Here is an 18968-nt window from a genome sequence, read left to right as displayed (position 1 = left end):
ATGCTCTCTTATAACAAAGAAAAATATTTAGGCAAAACCAACAGAGCTGCTCTGTCCATTGTATCCCAGCATGCCACTTAGTACCCTATAGCTCTATGGAGAGGAATGGGTAATATTTCATTATCTACTCTCCTGGACTAAAGGTTCAACTACTTGCATTTACATTGTTGTAGTCAACATGTATTTTGTTCTCCTAGTTCTTACATTATTATTCTTCATTTTATACAGTCTTCTCATTTCTCTGAATTTCTCATAGTCATCATTTCTTAGAACATGATAATATTCCATTATGCTCACATGCTGGTTTGTTCAGCCAATCCTCATCAACCTTGGACTTTGACCAGAGTTTGGTTGAAGAGGTAGGAATGGTACATAAATGTAATTAAATTAAATGTAGTTTTTATTTATACTTCTGCAGTCTTAGTGAAGGCAGGGTTTGAGAAATGACTAGGAAGGCAACAAACTACTACACATGTATAATCAAGCCAGGAGTTTGAAACCAAAAATTGAGATGGAGAGGAGCCAGAGAGAGAGAGTAGGGCCAAACTCAGATAGCCCTAAGTAGTTTGTTGAAAGTGAAGTCTCTAAAATGTTTTAGAAAGAATTTTAGAAGTGTTTAACAATCAGCCAATAAAGAGGAATTATAGGGATTTTCTAAACATAATTCAGATCAAGAGAGACTAGAATTGTGCAGAAAATGAATGCTAAAAATATGTTTTCATGTCTGTGGACACTACTTAACTGACTAATTTTTCCGAGTTCCCAAAGAACTTAACAGGGTGTGGCATGAGGGAAGCCTCTTTTTTGGAGAAGTTAAATCTATCCCCAATAAATCAAACAGCTACGGGTTTTTCCCTACTTCAAAAATTAGGTATGCTTTTCATCATTTTAAAAATATGTAAGTACCTATTTTTATTTCTTTATACAAATTTCATGGGATTTGGACCAAACTACTAGGATTTGTTAAAAAAAAAAACAAGGCAATGATAGAAAAAACATAAGTAGGTTTCAATTCAAAGATTTTCTCTAATAGTACCACATACCAAAGGTACAGATTATTATACAAACATATACAAATTAAAATACAAATACAATAAGGTTTTCAGCAAAAACGTAACAAAAACAAAGAATGAACCCACATCCAGATTTCTTTTCTCTAGAAATGACAAACTTAGAAGGAACCTCTTCCAGTTCTGGATTCAAGTCCCAGAGTTGCCTTTTGTCAAATTGGAAGCATTTACTGGTATGTACCAATGCTTTGGATCAAGCTTCCCATTTCTTTCTTTTCCTCCTTGTTCTTTTGTTAAACTACATAATGGTTTTGAATGGTGAGGAGGGATACAGCTTTTAGTGACCTTCATAAAGCCAAATTCTGTGATAACTTAACCATATAATGGGGGGGGGGGGGGGGAGAAGAGCCTAATTAGGCCAGAGACAGCACCCTCCCCAAGGATTTCCTCTGAATTTGCTGGACCGGAGCCCAGGAAGAGGAGAAAGGAGAAATCTTCCAGCTATCCATCTCCTCATCACCTACCAACCTTCCTTCCTTCCTTCTTTTCTTTTCCTTCCTTCCTCCCTCCCTCCCTCCCTCCCTTCCTTCCTTCCTTCCTTCTTTCCTTCCTTCCTTCCTTCCTTCCTTCCTTCCTTCCTTCCTTCCTTCCCTCCTTCCCTCCTTCCCTCCTTTCTTCCCTTTTTCCTTCCTTCCCTTTTTCCTTCCTTCCCTCCTTCCCTCCCTCCCTTCCTTCCTTCCCTCCCTCCCTCCTTCCTTCCTTCCCTTTTTCCTTCCTTCCCTCCCTCCCTCCCTCCCTTCCTTCCTTCCCTCCCTCCCTCCCTCCCTCCCTCCCTCCCTCCCTTCCTTCCTTCCTTCCTTCCTTCCTTCCTTCCTTCCTTCCTTCCTTCCTTCCTTCCTTCCTTCCTTCCTTCCTTCCTTCCTTCCTTCCTTCCTTCCTTCCTTCCTTCCTTCCTCCCTCCCTCCCTTCCTCCCTTCCTCCATTCCTCCCTCCCTTCCTTCCTCCATTCCTCCTTCCCTCTTTTCTCTCCTGGTGGGTAGGTGAGGGATGCCTTTCTGGTAAATCAATGAATTAACAAGCATTTATTAATGTTTTCTGCCTCTTGCTCTGTAAAGAATATTCAAATCAATACTACAATTGCTACTGAAAAGGGCAGGAAAATTGACTGCCCTGTGGCGGTCAATCTCACAGTCCCTGTGGCTGCCTAGATCAAAACTCCCTTCCTGGTTATCACTCTCCTATTGTGTTGTAGCCCCCTGTTAGGGCAGGGACTGTCTCACTTTTGTACCACCACAGCCTATTTCAGTGCATGGCAAAGCACATAAATGCCTTTTCATTCATTCACTTACCCACACTCCTGGGTCCCTGGAGAAGACATAGATAGTTGGAAGAAACCCAGATTCGGACAGATGTCAATGAATTCCCAAAGGGAAAAGCCTTGGTACTCAATGAGAAGTAAATATGCCTGGCTTGGATTAATACCCAGAACTAAATCAATCATGCAGCTATTTGAGCAAAAATGGTGTGAGTAAGGGGGGTTTTGAAGCATTAACCACAGGAGGATGTCAACCATCTTCATAGGCAAATTGCCAGTCACCATATCTGATCCAGGTTATTTCTGGGATCCCAAGGACCCATACACACAAGTGAAGACTCCCCTGACATCATGACTCCTCTGGGAAACCAGAGGGAAAGGAATAAGTTTTGACATAGTACCTACTACATGCCAGGGCACTGTGTTAAGTGCATTTTATAAATATTATGCAGTTTGATCCTTACAACAACCCTGCGAAGTAGGTGCTATCGTTATCTCTGTTTTACAGTGTAAGAAACTGAGGCATACAGGCGTTAAGACACTTGGTTGGAACTCAGGTCTTCCTGCCTCCAGACCCAGTGCTCTATCCACTGCACCATAAGCAATGGAGACCACAATAAAGTCACTGGAGGAGAAAAAAGAGTAATTCATCCTGATGATACCTTTTAAATATTTAAAGTCATTTATTAAAGCTTTTATCATGGTCAAGGAATTTTGCTAGATGTCAGGAATATGAAGAAAAAAAGACCAACACTGCTTTCAAGGAGCTTTCCTTTTGTTTAGTTCATTAGTCATATCTTCATGACTCCATTTGGTTTGTTTGTTTTTTTAAACCCTTACTTTCTGTCTTGGAATCAATATTGTGTATTAGTTCCAAGGCTGAAGAGTGGTAAGGGCTAGGGCAATGGGGGTCAAGTGACTTGCCCAGGGTCACACAGCTGGGAAGTGTCTGAGGCCAAATTTGAACCCAGGACCTCCCATCTCTAGGCCTGGCTCTCAATTCACTGAGCTACCTAGCTGCCCCCCATTTGGGGTTTTCTTGACAAAAATAATGGAGTAGTTTGCCATTTCCTTCTCTAGCTCATTTTATAGATGAGGAAACAGAGGCCGACTTAGTGAAGTGACTTGCCCAGAGTCACACAGCTAATTGGTGTTTTAAGTCATATTTGAACTAGGACCACTTAGCTGCCTCTCAAGGAGCTTATGGCCTAATAAAATGTACTTAAACCAACTAGGGTGTCAAGGAGTTACCAAGTAAACTTGGAATAATGTTGGATTAACCTAAAAACATTTATGCCCCATGGCCTAGCCCTTACCACTCTTGGGCCTCTGGACTCAATATTGATTCTAAGGCAGAAGGTAATGAAATGGACTGGAGAAAGAAATGGCAAACCACTCTAGCATCTTGGTCAAGAAAAGCCCAAATGGGTCCAGCAAGACTCCAAGGGCCGAACGACAACATTTTCGGTTGAGAGAGGGGAAAGGAGGGGACTGCTGGTTTGAGAGGAGCCCCAGAAACCTAGACAACGTGTGGGTGAGACAGAAGGCTCTCTTCCCTCCCCTCCCTCCCATGCCAATGCTGCCCTGGCTCCAATCAGTTCACAGAAATCAGGGCACCCAAGTGCGGCACCTGGTTGGTCTAAAAGTTAGTTGTGGCTTCCGAGCCGCTGCCTGTCCATCTGAGCTCCAGTCCCAAGCAGGCCCACCAAAGAGGTCAGTGGCCTTTCAGGGACACGCGAGCCTAAAACGCCAGTGTCCAGAACGCGCGTGTCCTTTACCTGGAAACTCCAAAGTTGAAGGGTTGGGGTTTTCCCCCGTGATTTAACAATAGGATATTCCAAGTAAGTGAAAAAATGCGCCAGGAATTCCTGGCGAGGAATGCGAATGCTTAACTCCGGAGCCAGAGGCCTGCCGGCAGGGCGAAGTGGGGGGAGAAGGGCTGCTGCTTTCTCCCCGGGTCCTGTATCTCCCAGAGGGAACAAACAGGCCTCTTTGCACCTCTCCTACGTATGGAATCAAAGCTGACAAGCAAGGGGAGTTCGGCTTCTCCATCTAACCCTTTCCCTCGGTAGTTGCAGAAAGGGAGCCCCAGCGCTGGGTGGGTCTGGATTCGGTACCGGCCGCCTATCCCGAGCAACAGACTCGGATCAAAGCCCCATGGCGGTCCGAGTCCTTTCAGGCCCCCGGAGCGGGCGGGGTAGGCGTGGGGGGTAGGCCGGAGGGGGTAAGCTGCGCTCTGTCGAGCATCCGTAGCCGGCCCTCCCGGGCTCCCGCGGCCGGCGGAGAGGGGGGAGCTGGGAGGGAAGGGGCGAGGAGCCCGCTTCTTAGGAAGATGAACGCCGCCGGAGGAAGCGGCCGTGCGGGCTGCCTGGCTTCCGGACCACGCTGCTTCCCCGCCCGTGGGCCAGCCGCTGCCGGTGCGGTGGGTGGTGCTTTTATTCTTTGTCAATCTGGAACCCTGCTGCGCGCTCTCTGGCATTGCAATAAGAAGGGGGAGGAAAAGAGGTGAGCGGGGAAGCCAGCACGAATCTCCCTCTTCCTCTCCCCCCCTCCCCGCACCACCCCATCCCATCCCATCCCATCCCACCCCCAGCTTCCGCGGCGCTGCGGTCCGGATGCACTGCAGTATCAGGTAGGATTCACCCTTTACCTCTTTCTTCCCCAGGCAGCACTCGCCCGAGCGAGCCAGCTCCCCACCTCCCTCCCAGCCGGGACTTCGGAGCTGAGCTGCCTTTGGTGTCCTCCATAACCAACAGGGTGGGTTGCCCAGGAATTGCATGTAGAGAGAAGATGGGGCTAACCTGCCGTCCATCACGATCCTGAATGCCCGGGCAACATTTTGTTTCACGGAGAGCGGCTGTAAAACGAGGGCTTACGTTTTGTTTTGTTTTGTTGTTGTTTTTAACCGACCCCAGCCCTTTCTCTCCCCCGCGGAGAGAAGAACTTGCAAGCAGCCGAGTTTGTGTTTTAGACCAGCAGGGCAGGTATGATCACCTAGCACTGGAGCTATGAATTTTCAGAAGACATTCCCAGGCACTTCGGGCTCATCAGGGCTCGGAGACCCTCAGATGCCAGTCCCACGGGGTGCTGTGGCTGGGTTGGCAGGGCCAGGCCTGCGCCTACCTTACGAAGTAGCACTGGGGCGCCGTGTCCAGTAGGGCACTATTTTCAGTCATTTATCCAGCCTCGGGTGGACAAGCCCACTGAAAGGCACCCCGGTGACCTAGAGGGCAACAATGGCCGGGGACACTCCGGAGAGGATCTCGTGTCAGGCTAGGGACAACAGCCAGGATGAAGTTGCCAAAAAAAGTTGGTGGGACAATTTCGGTATCAACTTTTCTTTGGGGCTTGCGTGTGGGGGAGTAGGGAAGAGCACGAGGGTGGCCTGCGCCCCTAGAAGAGATTCCTAGTGGTCTGGCATCTTGAGCATTTGTCTTGCCTCTCGGGGATGTTTCCTTGCTATCCCCAAACCCTGACGTTCCAACTGTTGCTCCTTCTTATTCTGGCACCCCTTTTTGTCTCACTGGTCTCAGTGAAAGAGATGAGCCCCACATTTTTGGGGGGAAGGGCAAAGAGGACAATGAAGGTGAGCACATACATGGAAAATATGTCTATCTACATGCCTGATTTGTTATAGGATGTGGAGTCAGAGAGAAGATTCCAAAATCTAATAGGAGCTGAGAAGAAAGGATGAAATTAGCTCAACTTTAGGAAACACCAAGGGAGACCTGTCAAGCAGCTAGTTCAGCTCAAGCACCACCTCCTTCAAGAAACCCTCCCTGATCTTCTTTCCCCTCCCCCACAAGTTCCCTGTGGTTCCCTTCCTTAAATTTCTTCTATTTACTTAATATGATTACACAGTATTGTATCCCAGCTCCCCAGCCCTCACTCATGGCAATGTAAACTCTTTGAGGGCAGAGATTACTTAATTTTTTGTCTTCCATAGGATCATAGATTTAGAGATGAAAGAGACCTTGGAAGTCAGGGAGTTTAGGTCTTTCATTTTACAAATGAGGAAACTGAGGCCTAGAGAAGTTATGTAATTTGCCCTAGGTCATACCGGTAATAAGTGGTCAATCCAGGAATGGAACTCAAATGTGCTGATTCCAGAACCATAGTACTTTTCACAGCATTTTTTTTCCAACCCTTACCTTCTGTCTTATTGGTTCTAAGGCAGAGGAGTGGTAAGAGATAGGCACACAGCTAGGAAGTGTCTGAGGGCAGATTTGAACCCAGGACCTCCCATCTCTAGACCTGGCTCTCAATCTACTAAACCACCCAGTTGCTCCAGTGATGGAGAGCCAGCTGCCCCTTTCCACAGCATCTTATGGATAACGTTATAATATTAGCACCTTAGTCCCGTGCCTTGGAATTAGTGTGCAGCTTAATAAATGCAACTGAAGAATTTTAAATTAAAAGAAAATTGTGTTTAAGCACTTTTTAAAAATAAAAAGTTATAGCATTACTTTTATAGTGATTCTTCTATTAGCAGAAAGGATGCATTTCAGTGATATCTGTTTGTCAGAAACTTTATAATCAGATTATAATGTAGGGGCATAAGAATGTGTTAAGGAAGATTATCTATACAGTAATATTATGAAATGTTTGCCAAAATAATGTCAGATATAACTAAAGACAGTATCTGGAAGTGACGAAAAGGGTGGAGGCAGAAAGGATTGGTTGATTTAGGGTTTGGTAAAGCCTAGCAAATAATGGAAACTTCTTTACAGGAGTTGAGATTTTTTTTTTAACATGGCTAACTTCATATAAAGAAGTTTTGTTCCCAGGAAATTTAATTTCTCAAGGTATGACAGTCTTTTGCTTTAAGATGACCATAATTTTGTTTTCTTTCTAATATAGTGGTGTGCTTTAAAAAAAAAACAAAAAAAACCCTTACCTTCTGTTTTAGAATCAATACCAAGTATCAATTCCAAGACAGAAAAGTGGTAAGGGCTGGGCAATTGGGATTAAATGATTTACGCAGAGCTACACAGCTAGGAAATGTCTGAGATCAGTTTTGAACCCAAATTCTCCTGACTCCAGACCGGACTTTTTTTTCCTTCCTTCCTTCCTTCCTTCCTTCCTTCCTTCCTTCCTTCCTTCCTTCCTTCCTTCCTTCCTTCCTTCCTTCCTTCCTTCCTTCCTTCCTTCCTTCCTTCCCTCCTTCCCTCCCTCCCTCCCTCCCTCCCTCCCTCCCTCCCTCCCTCCCTCCCTCCCTCTCTCCCTCCTTCCTTCCTTCCTTCCTTCCTTCCTTCCTTCCTTCCTTCCTTCCTTCCTTCCTTCCTTCCTTCCTTCCTCTTTTCCTCCCTCTCTCCTTTCCTCCCTCCCTTCCTCCCTCCCTCCCTTCCTCCCTCCCTTGTCTTCCATCTTAGAAAATCAATACTAAATATGGGTTCCTAGGCAGAGGAGCAGTAAAGTGCTAGGCAATGGGGCTAAGTGCCTTGCCCATGGTTACACTGTTAGAAAGTATCTAAGGTCACATTTGAACCCAGGACTTCCTCTTTCTGAGCCTGGCTCTCTAACCATTGAACCATCTCAATGCTCCTCAGCCCATTTTCTTTTCTTTCTTTTTTTTTTTAAATATATTTTATTTGATCATTTCCAAGCATTATTCGTTAAAGACATAGATCATTTTCTTTTCCTCCCCCCCACCCCCCATAGCCGACGCGTAAGTCCACTGGGCATTAGATGTTTTCTTGATTTGAACTCATTGCTTTGTTGATAGTATTTGCATTAGAGTGTTCATTTAAAGTCTGTCCTCTGTCATGTCCCCTCAACCTCTGTATTCAGGCAGTTGCTTTTTCTCGGTGTTTCCACTCCCATAGTTTATCCTTTGCTTATGAATGGTGTTTTTTTTCTCCTGGATCCCTGAAAGTTGTTCAGGGACATTACACCACCACCAATGGAGAAGTCCATTACGTTCGATTATACCACAGTGTATTAGTCTCTGTGTACAATGTTCTCCTGGTTCTGCTCCTCTCACTCTGCATCACTTCCTGGAGGTTGTTCCAGTCTCCATGGAACTTCTCCACTTTATTATTCCTTTGAGCACAATAGTATTCCATCACCAACATATACCACAGTTTGTTCAGCCATTCCCCAATTGATGGGCACCCCCTCGTTTTCCAGTTTTGGGCCACCACAAAGAGCGCAGCTATGAATATTTTTGTACAAGTCTTTGTGTCCATTATCTCTTTGGGGTACAGACCCAGCAGTGCTATGGCTGGGTCAAAGGGTAGATATTCTTTTAGCACCCTTTGGGCATAGTTCCAAATTGCCCTCCAGAATGGTTGGATCAGTTCACAGCTCCACCAGCAATGAATTAATGTCCCTATTTTGCCACATCCCCTCCAGCATTCATTACTTTCCTTTGCTGTTATGTTAGCCAATCTGCTAGGTGTGAGGTGATACCTCAGAGTTGTTTTGATTTGCATCTCTCTGATTATAAGAGATGTAGAACACTTCTTCATGTGCTTGTTAATAGTTTTGATTTCTTTATCTGAGAACTGCCTATCCATTTCCCTTGCCCATTTATCAATTGGAGAATGGCTTGGTTTTTTGTACAATTGATTTAGCTCATTATAAATATGAGTAATTAAACCTTTGTCAGAGGTTTCTATGAAGATTTTTTCCCAATTTGTTGTTTCCCTTCTGATTTTAGTTATATTGGTTTTGTTTGTACAAAAGCTTTTTAGTTTGATGTAGTCAAAATTATTTATTTTACATTTTGTGATTCTTTCTATATCTTGCTTGGTTTTAAAGCCTTTCCCCTCCCAAAGGTCTGACATGTATACTATTCTGTGTTTACCCAATTTACTTATGGTTTCCTTCTTTATGTTTAAGTCACTCACCCATTTTGAATTTATCTTGGTGTAGGGTGTGAGGTGTTGATCTATTCCTAGTCTCTCCCACACTGTCTTCCAATTTTCCCAGCAGTTTTTATCGAATAGTGGATTTTTGTCCCAAAAGCTGGGATCTTTGGGTTTATCGTATACTGTCTTGCTGAGGTCATTTTCCCCCAGTCTATTCCACTGATCTTCCTTTCTGTTTCTTAGCCAGTACCAAATTGTTTTGATGACTGCTGCTTTGTAATATAGTTTGAGGTCTCAGCCCATTTTCTTAAAGGACCATTGGGTCTCCGTTTTTCCCTCCCCTCTAGCACTCTCACATCTGAAAGCTTAAATATTTCAAGAATATGTGAATTTATGTCTCTGAGTACTGCCTATCCCAAAGACTGATCATGGTAACCTTTCTTCATTTGAGTAAATGGTCTTTTGGAGTTGTTGGAGCTGAAAAAATTGATCCCCTAGTGCCCAAGCTTCTTCTTCTTTTTTTTTTAAACACTTATCTTCCATCTTGGAATCAATACTGTGTATTGGTTCCAAGGTAGAAGACTGGTAAAGGCTAGGCAGTGGAGGTCAAGTGACTTGTCCAGGGTCACACAGCCAGAAAGTGTCTGAGGTCAGACTTGAACCTAGGACCTCCCATCTCTAGGCCTGGCTCTCAATCCACTGAGCTCCCCAGCTCTCCAGCTCCCCCCCCTCCCGCCCCCAGCTTCTGATGATGAGCTTCTTTAGCTATACTGAGCCTCAAAAGTCCAGCCTACAAAAAATTATTCAATCATTCAATCACTAGGCTATGTGTAAAAACTTTGCAGGAGAGTAGGACCTTGTAAGCTCTAAGGAGACTGATATCATCTCCATGCCATGATGAGACATCCCATAAAACCATTTTAAATGTTTAGGAGCTGCTTTGGCCAGGGGGCCACAGGACACAAAGGGGCAGACGTTCTTTCAGTGGGAGAGTTGTCCTCATTGTCTAACAGTGTTTAAGCACATGATAATGTACTGGCACTTACCCTGCAAGACCAGAACAGAGAACTGGAGTCTTCATTCGCTAGGAACTGACACCTCGTTCCCTGCCTTCAATTCACACATTCCTTCCTCTCACTCACAAGTATGAGCATGACTTTAGTGTCTTTCCCTGCTTTCCCTTCTCCCTCCTCCTTCCTCCTCATTATATCATCCAGCCTGTGTTAGACTTCTTGGGGGGGGGGGGTGTTAGCTCAGGGTCATCACATTTCTGAGCCTCTTTCCCAATCGTAACTTTCCTGTCTTGTCTCACAATCCTTCAGCACCATTTCTGTGACTGGATGATATAAACTAATTTACTGTTTTAGTCCATTTTTGAGTCCTAATGGAGGAATGTGTTAACCCTTTGGGTCTTTTGAAGACAATTCTTTTTTCATCCAAAATGAATAATTTTAATAATAGGATAATTTCAGGCATTGGAATAGACTTCAAAGAGAGATATTTGGGTGGGAGGGGGCTCCTCAATTCACACAGTGCTCTAGTTCACACAGACATACAAATTCACATGGATGTTAAAAAAGCAAACAAACATATATGTAATCCACCAAAGGACAGAATAATGCATAGAAATGTGGAGAGGAGCAGAGGAAAGGAAAAAATAAAAATGAAATAAATACACATGGCAATAATGTAAATGTAAAGGAATTATGGAATATACATGAAAAGAAATGGAATAGTAAACAGTAGGGGAGGAAAATGACTGAGAGCAATGTGAAAGAGAATTCTTTATTGTCTATCCTGAGTGAATATTTATTTAAGTACCTCACTAGATTAGGAGGACAGGATTTAATTCTCCTTTGTCTATCTTTTGATTGAATCAACACAAGCTTGAACTGGGGGAGGAGCTGGCAAACCACTTAGTGAATTCACACCCTACTTAGTTCTAGGTGAGAAGCCAGCAAGATACTTGGAGAACTCCACCCTTTTTTCTAACTTAATCAGAAACTTGTGAATTCTTAAGAGTTTAAGAGTTCACACCCTCTGAAAGTGTTCAATCAGGAAACTGTGAACCTTTTTGATGAGAAATTGACCTTCAGAAGGTGAGAAGTCAATCCCACAGACACTGTCCCCTGGGCAGTGCTAGACAATTTGGAAACCAATTGGCCCCTATGAAAGAGGAGAGGAGACAAGAAGTCACCATAAAAGCAAGCCCCAAACTCCCTCAGAGCAAATTGTCTTTGAGAAGATAGTCTGAAGAGTGTCTTCTGGAGATAGTTTTCTAACTGTGGCTTGGAACGTGGGATTGGAGCTCAGCTTCAATTTAGACTCGGACTCCTGGACTACTTCCTTGGGTGTGTGAAAGGCTGACTCCTTTCCTAGCCTCCTAAGAGATTAGCTTCCCTCTTGGAGGAGTCCTCAGTGGTTACTCACTAGTAGCCCTCCTGGCTGAGTATAGGTATTTTCTCTTTCACATTTCTCTACTTTATTGTTTCCCCTCTGTTTTGGTAAATAAACTTCTGACTTGAGATATAATAATTTTGGCGACCACATTATTTCATATGATTTAAATCCAACCATTAAATTTAACCTTTACAGTAGTTAAGAGATAATAGAGTGTATATGGAAAACAGCATCTGGGACAAGAACATGATGGACTGCTGGACTTGGCTTCAGGAAGACGAGGCTTCAAAATCTGTCTTTAAAACTTACTGTGGTTAACTGAAATACTGTAGGATGATCAAATGTTAATTGACTTTGCTACTAAAAGCAATGCACAGATCCAGGACCACTCTGAGGGACTTATGAAGAAGAATGCTATCCACTTCTAGAGAGAATTGTAGGAGTAGATATGCAGAAGAAAAACATGTAATTTGTCATTTGTTTATATGGTCATATGATTTGGGGTTTTGGTTAAGATGACTCTTACAGAAATGAATAACATGAAAATAGTATTTGAATGATAATACATGTACAACCCAGTGGAATTGTTTGTTAACTCTGGGAGGGGGAGAAAGGAGGGGATGGAGATAACAAGAATCCTGTAACCCTGGGGGAAAATTTTTTTTTTAACTTACTATGGAATCCTCACAGGGGTGTGCTAGAGCCAGCTTATATTGATAACTTTTGAGAGGCTATTGTTAAATTTTTAATTGTGAGCATTACTCCAGGAAATTGGCAATGCTTATAAATCAGGGTTATTGTATTGTTGCTTGTCTAGACTTGAGAAAGTGATGGAGAAAATGTTAATTATGCATATTAAACTTAAAAACATTGGGGCTTTTTTGGAGTCTGTTGTTAAACATCTCTGGACTCTGAATATACCCTCTCTGAGCCTCTTTCTTCATCTGTAAAATGAGGGTAACAATACCTGTTGTATTTACCTGGCAAGGTTGCTGTGAGGCTCAAATGAAATAATATATACATCAGACTTTGTAAAAATGAAATGATGATGTAAATGTCAGCTCTTACTATTATGGCCGTAAGATTGTCAGTGGAAGAAAGTGATAGATGGCCAGCTAGTGAGCAGATATGCTTTCAGTGATGCCATTGCAGGATGTTGGGCATGAAGGGCGTACTATGTGCCAGCCACTGTACTAAGCATTGGAGTTACAGAGAAAAAGCAAAAAAGAATGAGCTTCTGTTCTGATGGGTGAGATCACATATCCATAAACTGGTACACACAAGATAAATAGAGTACATGGAAAGTAATCTTAGGAGGGAGGGCACAAAAGAATGATCCTGCAATTCTAAATAGTTATACTTTATGGCTTCTAAGCTGTTATAAAATCAGTGAAGCATCATAAAGTAGGGCAAGGCATTGGTATATGTCTCTGTGAGGATGTACCATTTATAGTTGAGTCTTTCCATTTGATATTGGGATGATAATAATAACAGCTCACATTTATATAGCACTTTAAATCTTGCAAAAACACTTGACATATTATCTCATTTGACATAAAGGTAATTGTATTTACCAGGGAACTGAGATAATGGTATTCATTATATTTGAGGTCTTCTAATAGCAGACATCTAGAAGTCTGTAGTTTTATAATAGCTAGGCAGAGTGATTATGGAATTATATCAGAGTGGGTTTGTCATCTTAAATTTATCTATTTCCCAGCATGCAGCTGGCCTTTGCAGGGTTAAATATTGATCTGTGCTTGAAGATCTCCAGTGATAAGAAACTCATTACCAACTGAGGTAGCTCCCTGAGTATAAAGAAATTTTTTTTGGCATGAAAAGTTGCAATCTACACTTTCCTTTCTCTCCAGCAAACTTCCTCAGTCCTTCACTTAATTCTTGTGTGGCAAGAATGTATTCCAGTCCCCTTATTCATTTAATCACCTTCCTATGAAGATACTACAGCTTATCATTGTCCCAGTTAAAATGTGTTACTCAGAACTGAATGCAAAATGTAGAAGTGCTCTAACTAGGGACGAGTCCAGTTGGGTTATAATCTCGTCTTCTGTAAAATGAAGGAATTGAACTAGAAGATTTAAAAAATCTTTTCCAACTCTAAAACCTACGATCTGCCTGGTTTATAATAGATGGGGTATTTACCCCTCGGGATGGTTGGAGATGTGGTGACAATGAGAAACTACAATGTGTGATGGAAAGTGTAAGGAGCTTGGAATCAGAAAGCCTGACTCTGGACGAGGCACCTCACTACTCGGAACCTTAGTTGCCATGGTCAGGGTCCAGCCCCCCTCGCAACTCCAGGGTTCCCAACTGGTGGCGAACGATGAGTCAAAATAAATTAAATAAAATAAATAACAAACGGAAGACAGCTTAATCATTACAGCCATGGGACTGCTTTGCATCTCCAAGCTGCTCCAACATTCCCAGGCTTGGGATTTATTTTATATCCATATTCTTGGCATGCAGATACACAAAATCAAAGAGAGATAATTGGAAAAGTGATACATTAACTTTTAACAAATCACTTGATTAACATCCTATATTTTTGTATTGTGATTACAGACAGAATAAAGGTTGCACATGAGATAAATGATTTCATCACAAGTGGCTTACTAGGGAGTTTGAGTTACTGATTTATGTAATTGAGTCACTGAGGCATATTGAAGCTTAGTGTACCTGTACTGTACCTGTACCTATTGTATGGACCTCTATGATTGATTTGTGTGCTGGCTTCATGAGAAAGTTTTGGGCTTGGCCAGAAGCTGCGATTTTGCTGGGAAAAAAAAAAGTTATCCCATGATAGTCTTTTGGGATTGGGTTTGAGGGTCTGATCTTTTGGTGATGTTTTAGGGAATTAGGGTACATGTGTTTTGCTCTTGCATTATTTCTTTTGAAACTAGGGGGAATAATAATCCTGTCAATTCATAGGTAAGGGGCATTGATGAAAGAAGTCATGCAAGGGGGATAGAGTGGGCAGTCACATCTCGCCAAGGACCACTCTGTGGTCTCCCCAGCTACCACACGTGACTCTGTCAAGGCATCATGGACTGATGGCCCCCAGCACTTAGTGTTTCCATCTGTAAAACAGAAATATCAGTCCTTTTATTGTGCAACTTACAGAATTTTTAGGTAGAAAAGTTCTTTATAAATTTTATGGCACTCTTCAAACTATGAACTATTATGATTGGCTCTGACAGTTTGAACATTAAAACCCGTGAATGCCATACTCTATGTCTATTACAGTGACCATATTTTTTAAACCCCAAACCTAAGACACACAAAACTAACAAAGAATATTCTTTTTTACAAAGCCTCATTAAAAATAAACTTCATTTTCTTGAAATCAGAACTGTTTTAGAACACAGAATAAATAGTGTGGCAGGTAAAAAGAGGAAATGATCAAGGAAACAAAGTTTCAAGTTTCTGAGCATTTACATTTATTAAGAAATGTATGACAATTGTATAACAAATTGGGACCAGGCCTCCACAACTTTAGCACTGGATCATGAATACAGGGGGAGACAGATTTTATGCACAAACAAATAGCTAGGTGACTCAATGGCTAGAAAGCCAGGCCTGGAGAGGAGAGGTCCTAGTTTAAATCTGGCCTTAGATACTTCCTAGTTTTGGGCCCTGGGCAAGTCCCTTAACCTCCATTGCTAGACCCTGCTGCCCTTCTACCTTAGAACCAATATATAGTATTGATTCTAAGAGGGAAGGTAATGGTTATAAAACAGACAATGGTAAAATAAGACCAATTAATTAAAAAAAAAACTAACCAGGATTCAGAATTAGGTGATCTGATTTCTATTTGGAGGAAAGATTAGGGATTTTTTCTAGTTGGAAGGGAAAGAGCTAACAGGTACACTTCCCTGAAAGAAAAAAAAAAGATGCTCTGCTCCCAAGTATCTGCAGACAATCAGAGGACATGGAAACAATAACTGATTGACCAGCATGGGGTCAGTTTTCAGATAAGATATGTGGGTTGTTTGAGAGGTATAATTGTGATAAAACTTTCATCAGTCTTTGGATCTGCCTGAGTTTCTGGTCCTCACAATCAAGGTCTTGGTAGTCTAGTCATATAAAATCAGGTTCAAACAATGCAATAAAATTTTCTCACAAGTCCTACAATTGAATAGTTTTCTTACAAGGTAGAATTTGGACAAGACTCATAATTGAATAGAAAGCGAACTGAGCTAATTCCAGAATTAAGTCACAAGATGGAGTCAATGTGGTTCACTCCATTCCCACCACCATTTGCTGTTCTAATTCCCTCAATAGTAAATATAAAAGACTGTTACTCAGCTGTGGCAACAAGGCAAATGGGATAGTCTATGTTTCCCATATTTTGATTTGGAAAATAAAGTCAACATGTCCTTAAGTTCCCAGGAGAGCAGTGCCTTTATGCCCCCTGCACAATTCTTTCCATCCAAATCTGCTTTCACCTCGTTGTCATGTTGGAAACCACTATCTAAATAGGAGTTATTAGTGGTTTTGTCATTGGAAGGACATTAATGAAATGACCCATTTTAATTTAGGGCTGTGTTGGGTTTTTTTTTGTCCCAAACAATAATTTAATTGTAGAGTTAATTTGAAAAAAAACACCTTAAAACAAAACAAAATCTTTCTCTTATGTTTTAAACATTTTCCTCAGTAATTCAGAGAGCTTAAGAGGTTTACAAATGGTAACCCCATAATGAGTCAGAAACTTGACTTGAACTCAAATATTTCTGACTCCAAGGTCATCCCTCTACTGACTTTGTTCTACTATCTCTCCTCTTATTTCTTTAATCAATTAAAATGTTTTCTAAATCAGAAATAAGACTTTTAAAAGCTTTAAAAATTTTATAACTTCTTAAAATTAGGGTTATCAGACACTTGTTTTATTGGTGTTCAGTTGTTTTTCCATTTGTGTCCTCTTCTTTGTGACCCCATTTGGAATTTTCTTGGCAAAGGTACTTCAGTGGTTTTCCAGTTCATTTTACAGATGAGAAAACTGAGGCAAACAGCATTAAGGGTCTTTTCCAGGATCATACAGCTAGTTAAGTGTATGAGTCACATTTGGACTTAGAAAGATGAGTCTTCCTGACTCCAGTTCTTGTGCTCTATTTACTGCATCACCTAGTTGCTCCTAGTTATTGTATTACTTCTTAAAACTAGGGTTATCAGACACTTGACATGAATTCAAAGCTTTTCTTACTCCAAGATTGTCCCTCTGTGGAGTACACTGTCTCTCCTATTCCTTTAATAAGTTAAAAAAAATTTTTCAAGAACCATTAAAAAAGCTTCTTAAAGCTTTTTTTTTTATTTTTAATATATTTTATTTGATCATTTCCAAGCATTATTCGTTAAAGACATAGATCATTTTCTTTTCCTCCCCCCCACCCCCCATAGCCGACGCGTAAGTCCACTGGGCATTAGATGTTTTCTTGATTTGAACCCATTGCTTTGTTGATAGTATTTGCATTAGAGTGTTCATTTAAAGTCTATCCTCTGTCATGTCCCCTCAACCTCTGTATTCAGGCAGTTGCTTTTTCTCGGTGTTTCCACTCCCATAGTTTATCCTTTGCTTATGAATGGTGTTTTTTTTCTCCTGGATCCCTGAAAGTTGTTCAGGGACATTACACCGCCCCTAATGGAGAAGTCCATTACGTTCGATTATACCACAGTGTATTAGTCTCTGTGTACAATGTTCTCCTGGTTCTGCTCCTCTCGCTCTGCATCACTTCCTGGAGGTTGTTCCAGTCTCCATGGAACTTCTCCACTTTATTATTCCTTTGAGCACAATAGTATTCCATCACCAAAATATACCACAGTTTGTTCAGCCATTCCCCAATTGATGGGCATCCCCTCGTTTTCCAGTTTTTGGCCACCACAAAGAGCGCAGCTATGAATATTTTTGTACAAGTCTTTGTGTCCATTATCTCTTTGGGGTACAGACCCAGCAGTGCTATCGCTGGGTCAAAGGGTAGATATTCTTTTGTCGCCCTTTGGGCATAGTTCCAAATTGCCCTCCAGAATGGTTGGATCAGTTCACAACTCCACCAGCAATGAATTAATGTCCCTACTTTGCCACATCCCCTCCAGCATTCATTACTTTCCTTTGCTGTTATGTTAGCCAATCTGCTAGGTGTGAGGTGATACCTCAGAGTTATTTTGATTTGCATCTCTCTGATTATAAGAGATGTAGAACACTTCTTCATGTGCTTGTTAATAGTTTTGATTTCTTTATCTGAGAACTGCCTATCCATTTCCCTTGCCCATTTATCAATTGGAGAATGGCTTGATTTTTTGTACAATTGATTTAGCTCATTATAAATATGAGTAATTAAACCTTTGTCAGAGGTTTCTATGAAGATTTTTTCCCAATTTGTTGTTTCCCTTCTGATTTTAGTTATATTGGTTTTGTTTGTACAAAAGCTTTTTAGTTTGATGTAGTCAAAATTATTTATTTTACATTTTGTGATTCTTTCTATATCTTGCTTGGTTTTAAAGCCTTTCCCCTCCCAAAGGTCTGACATGTATACTATTCTGTGTTTACCCAATTTACTTATGGTTTCCTTCTTTATGTTTAAGTCACTCACCCATTTTGAATTTATCTTGGTGTAGGGTGTGAGGTGTTGATCTATTCCTAGTCTCTCCCACACTGTCTTCCAATTTTCCCAGCAGTTTTTATCGAATAGTGGATTTTTGTCCCAAAAGCTGGGATCTTTGGGTTTATCGTATACTGTCTTGCTGAGGTCGTTTTCCCCCAGTCTATTCCACTGATCTTCCTTTCTGTTTCTTAGCCAGTACCAAATTGTTTTGATGACTGCTGCTTTGTAATATAGTTTGAGGTCTGGGACTACAAGGCCCCCATCATATGTGTTTTTTTTCATTATTTCCCTGGATATCCTTGATCTTTTGTTCTTCCAAATGAACTTTGTTATGGTTTTTTCTAAATCAGTGAAGAAGTATTTTGGTAGTTCAATGGGTATGGCACTAAATAGATAAATAAGTTTGGGTAGGATGGTCATTTTTATTATATTGGCTCGTCCTATCCATGAGCAGTTAATGTTTTTCCAATTGTTCAAGTCTAGTTTTAGTTGTGTGGCGAGTGTTTTGTAGTTGTGTTCATATAGTTCCTGTGTTTGTCTTGGGAGATAGATTCCTAGGTATTTTATTTTGTCTAAGGTGATTTTGAATGGGATTTCTCTTTCTAGTTCTTGCTGCTGAGCTGTGTTGGAGATATATAGAAAAGCTGATGATTTATGTGGGTTTATTTTGTATCCTGCAACTTTGCTAAAGTTGTTGATTATTTCAATTAGCTTTTTGGTTGAATCTCTAGGATTCTTTAAGTAGACCATCATGTCATCCGCAAAGAGTGATAACTTGGTCTCCTCCTTGCCTATTCTGATACCTTCAATTTCTTTA

General features: G+C 41.5%; 1 protein-coding gene across 2 annotated transcripts in view; it reads left to right on the top strand.

The window, feature by feature from the left end:
* Nucleotides 1-4697: 4697 nt before the first annotated feature.
* MSANTD3 (Myb/SANT DNA binding domain containing 3) overlaps nucleotides 4698-18968 on the top strand; it is a 42063-nt gene continuing 27792 nt past the window's right edge. The window contains exon 1 of one of the 2 annotated variants that reach the window (XM_056805896.1): nucleotides 4698-4830. The gene's annotated coding sequence lies outside the window, so the exon portion shown is untranslated. Of the gene's footprint in view, nucleotides 4958-18968 lie in introns of both variants that reach the window. The other variant, XM_056805895.1, reaches the window with a different exon arrangement.

This window comes from Monodelphis domestica, chromosome 7 (genome assembly GCF_027887165.1).
Source record: "Monodelphis domestica isolate mMonDom1 chromosome 7, mMonDom1.pri, whole genome shotgun sequence".
NCBI lineage: Eukaryota > Metazoa > Chordata > Mammalia > Didelphimorphia > Didelphidae > Monodelphis > Monodelphis domestica.
This window is presented reverse-complemented; position numbering and strand designations above follow the sequence as displayed.